Genomic DNA, 7500 nt, shown 5'->3' on the forward strand with positions numbered 1-7500 from the left:
GGAAACTTCTAACAAGGATTGGTAGACTGTATGTGGGTTACTCCGCGTTAAATATTAAGGATTATTTGTCGGTACCTAGGTGCACTAAATGCCAAGACTTAAATCACACTAACAAATATTGTGGTGAGGTCCAAGCCGTGTGTGCCCATTGTGGGCAGGCGGGGCATGAGAGAAAGGATTGTTCACAGAGAGACGGTCCACCCATTTGTGTGCCATGCAAAAAGAGAGGGAAGAAATGTGGAGGTCCTAAAGATTGCCCCACTTACAGAATGTTCCTAGATAGAATCATTCAAAGGACGGACTATGGCGACCCTTAAGGTGCCAAGGAAAAAATCACCAAGTAAAGTTAAAAGAGATGTTGAGCGGGGCAGGCTTATTAGTAAAGCTCTTTCCACAGGATCTCTGGTCGACCTTCCGGACCCTTCCGGGTCTGTAAGTCATCTGATGGTGGACGTCGGTGTCCAAGCCGAGGTCGAACTGGATGAAGCTCTGGGCCGGCTAACATGCCGGCTGTCGGAGGCTGCGGTGGAGGAGGCGGTGAAGGGCGAAGAAAAGGGTGTGAATACGTCTTGTATACGAACTGATGGTGGCATAATTGTGGAAAATGTAGATAGTGTTAATGTAAGAGAAGTTGAGCTTAATGTAAATAATGTAAATAGTAGTGGTGGTTGTGATAGTAGTAGTGGTAGTAGTTTTGGTAATTTGTATAAAGCAGTCGGACCTGGCAATGTATATAAGGATTTTGAGGATTTGCTGCGGCTTTCAAGATTGGAAGAGCCAGGCCTGCTAACGGTTGCATTGACGCAACTTGTTCGTAGGGCACATGATTATGGAGATGACATAACATTCCCATCTTTGGAAGATGTGGATTGTATCCAGCTGGAGGCGGCAAACATCCCCTCTGAAACGGAAAAATTAAAGAATTTGGTGGATCAAGTATATGTACGAAGAGGTCGCAAATTTGACCTCGAGAAAATTTTTAAGGAAATGGTCAAAATGTATGGCCGTAATGTTTGTGATCTGTCCAAACCTTGGCCCGCCAGTCGGTTACACGTTTTCTATCCCCCTGGATAATGGGGAGGTTTAGAATGCTGCAAGTTAATGCTATGCGTAGCCATACGGTTACGCAAGAGCTTAGAAAGATTTCAGAGGAAGAGAACTTGGATGTAATAATTATGCAAGAGCCGGGTTCCTGTGCTGGTCGGGTCCCGGGATTTCCCGCGGTTGCGCAAGTGGCGTTCTCAGGGGAGAACCCCATGAGTGCAATCGTGGTACTAAATAAGATGATTAAAACTACAATTCTATATCAGTTCTGCAATGAACATGTCACTGTTGTCCAATTGAACTTGTTGTCACATAGTATGTACATTGTGAACATATACTGTCAGTTTCGGCAGCATATTACAATTTTCATGGAGCAGTTGACTTGGATTTTAAGAACTTTAGAAGGTCATCCTGTGATTGTTTGTATGGACGCAAATGCTAAGTCTCCTATGTGGCACAGTGTGGAATTGGATGAACGAGGTTCTGAATTGGAGAATTTGGTAATGGAAGCCCACTTAGTGGTGCTGAATCAACCAGGCAACCCACCTACCTTTTCTGGTAGGGCGGGGGCAGTTTCTAATATTGATGTTACTCTAGCTACGTTGCGTGCAGCCCCTCATGTAAGTAATTGGTGTGTTATTAGTAATTTAACTATCAGTGATCATAACTGCATCTTTTTTGACTATGACACTGAGGTCCACGGGGAGACTGGCGTTTGGGAAGTACGACATAATTATCTGAAGACGGACTGGGGGCGACTAGCGCGGGAATTCCGTCCGCCTGAGTTGAGACCCAATCTTGGTTTTGAGGAAGTGGAAGAAGCAGTAGATAGTATTGTCACGGCGATTGAGGCCGCAATTGTTGCGGCGGTTCCTCAGGTGGCGAGGTTTGTTCGAAGGCAGTCTACTCCGTGGTCCCCAGAACTGACTGCGCTTAAGCGGTCTGTCAGAAGGTCACGGAGCAATTATCAAAGAAGCTTTGCCCTGGAAGAGCGGAATTATCATCTACAGATATATCGTCGCCTGAAAGAGAGATATAAGTCATTGATACAGAGGACTCGCAGGCAGTCGTGGGAAAACTTTGTCAAAGATCAGCTGGGAATGGACCCTTGGGGGGTCCCATATAAACTGGCCAGGGAGAAAATTAGATCGCCGACTATGTTGTCTACGTTACGCCTGGATGGAAGACATACTACAACTTGGGAAGAAACAGCAAGTGTTCTGCTGGACATTTTATTGCCGGATGACAAAGAAGATGAAGATACAGAGGTCCAACGTGATATACGCCGGACAATGAGGGAGGAATACAATAATGATGTACATGTCTATCCTTTCTCTGTTGAGGAAGTGGTGGCGGTACTCCATTCCTTCGCCAGAAGAAAAGCTCCAGGTCCGGATGGGATTCCCTCTGAGATTCTGCAGTATCTGGCACCGCAGCTTGCTCCGGAACTGGCCAAGATCTATAACACCTGTTTACAACTACGGGTGTATCCCAGGAGGTGGAAGATTGCAGAGGTAGTAATTATAAAGAAAGGTCCTGACAAAGATCCTCAGCTGCCAAAGTCATATAGACCGATTTGTCTCCTGGATGTACTGGGCAAAGCCTTTGAGAAGCTGCTCACCGACAGATTACTAAGTCACAGAGCTCTGCATGGCATGAGCGATCGGCAGTTCGGGTTCCGGAAGGGTCGCTCCACCCAGGATGCGATCAACGAGGTAGCCCGGACTGTCCACACAGCCAGTGCTAAGTATGTTCTGGGGATAATGGTGGACATTTCAGGGGCCTTTGACAACCTGTGGTGGCCGGCTCTCTTCTCTTCTTTGCGGGAGATAGGATGTCCTCGGCTGCTATATGGTTGTTTGGAGGCCTACTGTGATAACAGACTAGCCAGGATCGCGGCTCCTGGGACTGTTGTGTCCAAAAGGATCACCCGGGGTTGTCCCCAGGGATCGGTATTCGGTCCAGTTTTTTGGGACATAAATATGGAGTCTCTGCTTAACACCTTGCAGAGGGACACATCAGTGCTGGGTGTCGTGGCCTATGCGGACGATCTGGTCATTTTGGTGGAAGGTAATTCTCGAGCCTCAATGGAAGAACAAGTAAGACAGGCCGTGGAGATATTACAAGAGTGGTGCAATCGGTGTAAATTAACTGTTGCACCACAGAAATCAGCATACATGTTGTTAAAAGGGAGGCTCAATAGAGATCCAACTGTAAGGATCGATAATGTTTTTGTTTCAAGACAACGTTCAGCGCGTTATCTGGGTGTATACCTGGATGAACGCTGGAGTTTTAATGTTCATATAGAGCAGGTAGCAGCTAGATCTTTAGCCCTGTTTAATAAATTAATAACAATAGGACACAGGCGCTTTCACCTACCGGCGAAAGCAATTCATTTGTATCATAACTGTGTGTTGGCTCCGATTGTTGGCTATGGAGCGAGCGTGTGGGCCCACAGATTGACCCTGGTGAGGCCGGCTATGGCAGTCAGGAGAATTCAAAGAAACATATTGTTACGATGTATTGGTGCCTTTGGCACCAGTCCTACTGACGCATTGTTGATTATCATGGGGTTATGCCCTTTAGATCTGATTATTAGACAACAGGCAGCCTTTTATTGGCTGCGAAAACAAGATATTGAGCGGGTACGTGACATAATGGGAGCGCCCCTGACGAGTGTTAAATTAATCAAAAATGAATTACTTAATATCTGGCAGGAGGAATGGAATCGCTCGGATACTGGGAGAAGGGTTTATTCCTTTATTCCCGACGTCAGGGAGCGCCTGAAGAATAAGATCATACGGCCCTCTCAGGGCATAGTACACTTCCTGACTGGTCATGGTCCCTACCCGGAGTATTTCCACCGTATAGGGAAGCGGCTGACGCCGGGGTGTGACTGTGGGTTCCCTCACGGTACACCAGAGCATGTTGTATTTCAGTGCCCCTTATACGAGCAAGTTGCTTCAGTTGAGAGACAGCTTTTACCAGAATATGACATAGTTGGAATTCTGAGCAATGAAGAGTACTTTAAACTGTTCTCTAAGATGGTTAATGCAGTGTCTAAGGAGGCTCAGCGGTTGTACCAATTACGAATGAATGGCATTGTATAACTAATAACTGATTGTGGACTATCAGTGGTGTAAGAACCAGCTGGTCCGCCCCAGGAATGGTGATTATTCGGTCCGCCTGGGGATTGGCCGCTGGATGTGGTAGGTGCTAAAAGTGGGAGGCAAAGGTGAAGAAGTCACCTTTGTGTTTTGTATTGAGGTATGTCAGCTTTTGTGTTGTTTGCTTGGTTGCCTCTCACTAGTATTGTTTTACTGTGGTTAAGTATAGCACAAGAGTGATGTTAGTATTTAAGTTCTTTTGTATATAACCTCTTAATTAATAGAATCAGATGTTCAGAAGGGGTGGCAGTGGGAGCTAAGAAATCATTCAGCAGTGGTTTCTGTTAGATTAGTAGCGGCCCGCCTCCTCGTGGCTAGGGGCGGGCAACTCTCTGGGGTTAGCCCAGAGAGGCTAAGAGGCCGTTCTTATTTTGTAATGCAGTAGAGCTGCTTTTGTTTTTGTTTTGTATTTTACATGTAACCACTTTTGTAAAATGTAGCTCTGTTTAGTTACGTAGCACGCCCACGCATAAGTGTTAGTAAGTGGGCAATGTATGTACAATAAATGTTGAAAAAAAAAAAAAAAAAAAAAAAAAAAAAAAAAAAAAAAAAAAAAAAAAAAAAAATGTTGTTGTCCCTACACATGCTCTAAGTCTGTGCGCGATTGCGTGCTCACAGTACAGATTCCGATGCTGAGCGATCAGCTAGGAAGCGCCCCAACCATGTCCGTCCCAATGGGCGTTGCACTCGCAGTCGCAAAGACTCTGGCAATGGCTAAAAGCACTCTGCAATATATTACGCAGACGGGTAATGACGGTCCGAGCGCCCACAGGCAGGGCGTAGCGTATCCCACCTGCAGACATGTGACGTTGTCACACGACCAGTTGTCACTAATCGACTCATTGCTGATAATCATATACCATACACCGGGGAAAGCTGCCGCAAGCGGTAGCTACGTAGTGCAGTTGCACCTCTACTACTGTACAGAGATAGAACACCACGTGCCTGCAACCAGATTAAACTGATACATGGCGCTGATTACTAATAGATGCAGAGCCATCGGAATATAGATGACATACGACATCCAACTGTCCCTATACATGCTGACAGTCGATGCACACAATGTGAACTACACGTCACCCAGATACTCTATCACACACTACTCTCTGGCTGTAACCGACACACACATTATCTACGCACCGGCATGGAACAACGTCCAGTGCATCCTCTCCGCCACATTACACCATTCACACTATGATAACAAAACCAGGACGTCCACCCCAAAAACAGAATATCTCACTCTTCCAACAACCATCATTACTCAGATAAGCCACCAACACTGACACATGTCCTACACAGGGGTGCAACCAACACCACCACACTGGCTTGTGTCACAGCATAGAAACAATGGCAGGAATGAAAGACACAGGTCTGCCACTCACTTGCCACACCCACAGAACCGGCGCGCCACCCCCCCTGAGCCAAAGGTGCATCTTGACGTGACACATCTCAGGGTGCCTCAAGCGTCCACTTACCATCATCACTATGAACGAACCTCGTCCCCTCCCCCCTCATACACCATCCCTTAACCTAACCTATGTTGCGCCTTAACCTAACCTATGTTGCGCCTTAACCTAACCTATGTTGCGCCTTAACCTAACCTATGTTGCGCCTTAACCTAACCTATGTTGCGCCTTAACCTAACCTATGTTGCGCCTTAACCTAACCTATGTTGCGCCTTAACCTAACCTATGTTGCGCCTTAACCTAACCTATGTTGCGCCTTAACCTAACCTATGTTGCGCCTTAACCTAACCTATGTTGCGCCTTAACCTAACCTATGTTGCGCCTTAACCTAACCTATGTTGCGCCTTAACCTAACCTATGTTGCGCCTTAACCTAACCTATGTTGCGCCTTAACCTAACCTATGTTGGGCCTTAACCTAACCTATGTTGGGCCTTAACCTAACCTATGTTGGGCCTTAACCTAACCTATGTTGGGCCTTAACCTAACCTATGTTGGGCCTTAACCTAACCTATGTTGGGCCTTAACCTAACCTATGTTGGGCCTTAACCTAACCTATGTTGGGCCTTAACCTAACCTATGTTGGGCCTGAACCTGCCCTCTTAATTGTTATATGAATCGAGAAATTCATGTAGCGTTGCCGAATCGCAACCCTCTCAACATAGATCAGCGCACGCACTCTCTGGTGTCCTGCGTATTGTTTCATGTTACGGTGCGTACCCTCACAACATGTTGCGAGTGTTGCGTTCTTTCCACATGGTCCCGCTATCCACTGTAATGTGTACTGCTATAGGATGTATATCGCCCCCCCCCCCCCTCCCTGTCTCCTCTAGCTCGTCGGTCAGGTGTTTGCGTGTTTAATCAGCTTCGCAGCTGTGCAATGGCATTCGCATACGTACGCGGGCCATCTTTCACGTGTTCTCTCCTGCACACGTCGCAGCGTGTATGTGTGCTGATGTAGCGTGTCGTGACACTTAACAGCCAGGCATGCAAGACTCGTTGAATTAGCAAATGTAGATGGACGTCTACGTTTGCTGCCCACGTTACGCAAATGAACTGGAAATCCGTTGTTGAGCGGTTGTTCACGCTGCAGGTGAATCGTTGATAGCGACGATCGGTACAGCTATTAACCGGTTGCTTCAGCGACACCCGTCATACCCACGAACGTGAGTGGGCATGTGGGTATGAAGCGATACGCGGCGGTGGCTGGGTGGGACCGTCCCCGGCCGTTGCGGGGGCAGCGCCCGGCGTGCTGGCCGCGCGCTGCGTGGGCGCACGCGCTACAGCCGCCTGGTGGGGGCGCCCAGTGGCAGGCGCGCCGGCCGACTGGCGCGGCAGGCGGCGCAGCTGCGCGCCGGCGCACCCAGCGCGCGGCGCCGTGCGGCCAAAGTGGGTCCTCGCGGGCCCGGTGCGAAGCGCGGTGGACATCTGCAGTGTGCTGGTCCGATTGAGGACTGTGTGCGTTGAGGATGCGCCGCCGCCCGGCACTCGGCGCCGCGACGCCGTCTGCTGCTCGGTCGCCCCCGCGGTTCTCGCAGGTGGTTTGTATCGCAGCTGTGCGGATGTGTTGGCGCGTGCGCTGTGCTGGGAGAGTTCGCTTTGGCACCCAAGTGGGGCTCTGCCCCCCTGTGGCGCTGGCGTTGGAGCTGCCCGGTCACTGTTTGTGGCCGCGTGTTGTCTCCCGCCGGCAACACCACGACAGCACGCTCCCGGGCCTCTGTCGGCAGCGGCAAGCTCAGTTGGGAGCACGGGTGGTCGCACTGAAAGCGTCTACTCGCCTAACTCCGGGCGATTGCGCCTCTCTCGAACCCGACCAAGTACTTAG

The sequence above is a fragment of the Schistocerca nitens genome, chromosome 7 (assembly GCF_023898315.1).
Source record: "Schistocerca nitens isolate TAMUIC-IGC-003100 chromosome 7, iqSchNite1.1, whole genome shotgun sequence".
Lineage (NCBI taxonomy): Eukaryota > Metazoa > Arthropoda > Insecta > Orthoptera > Acrididae > Schistocerca > Schistocerca nitens.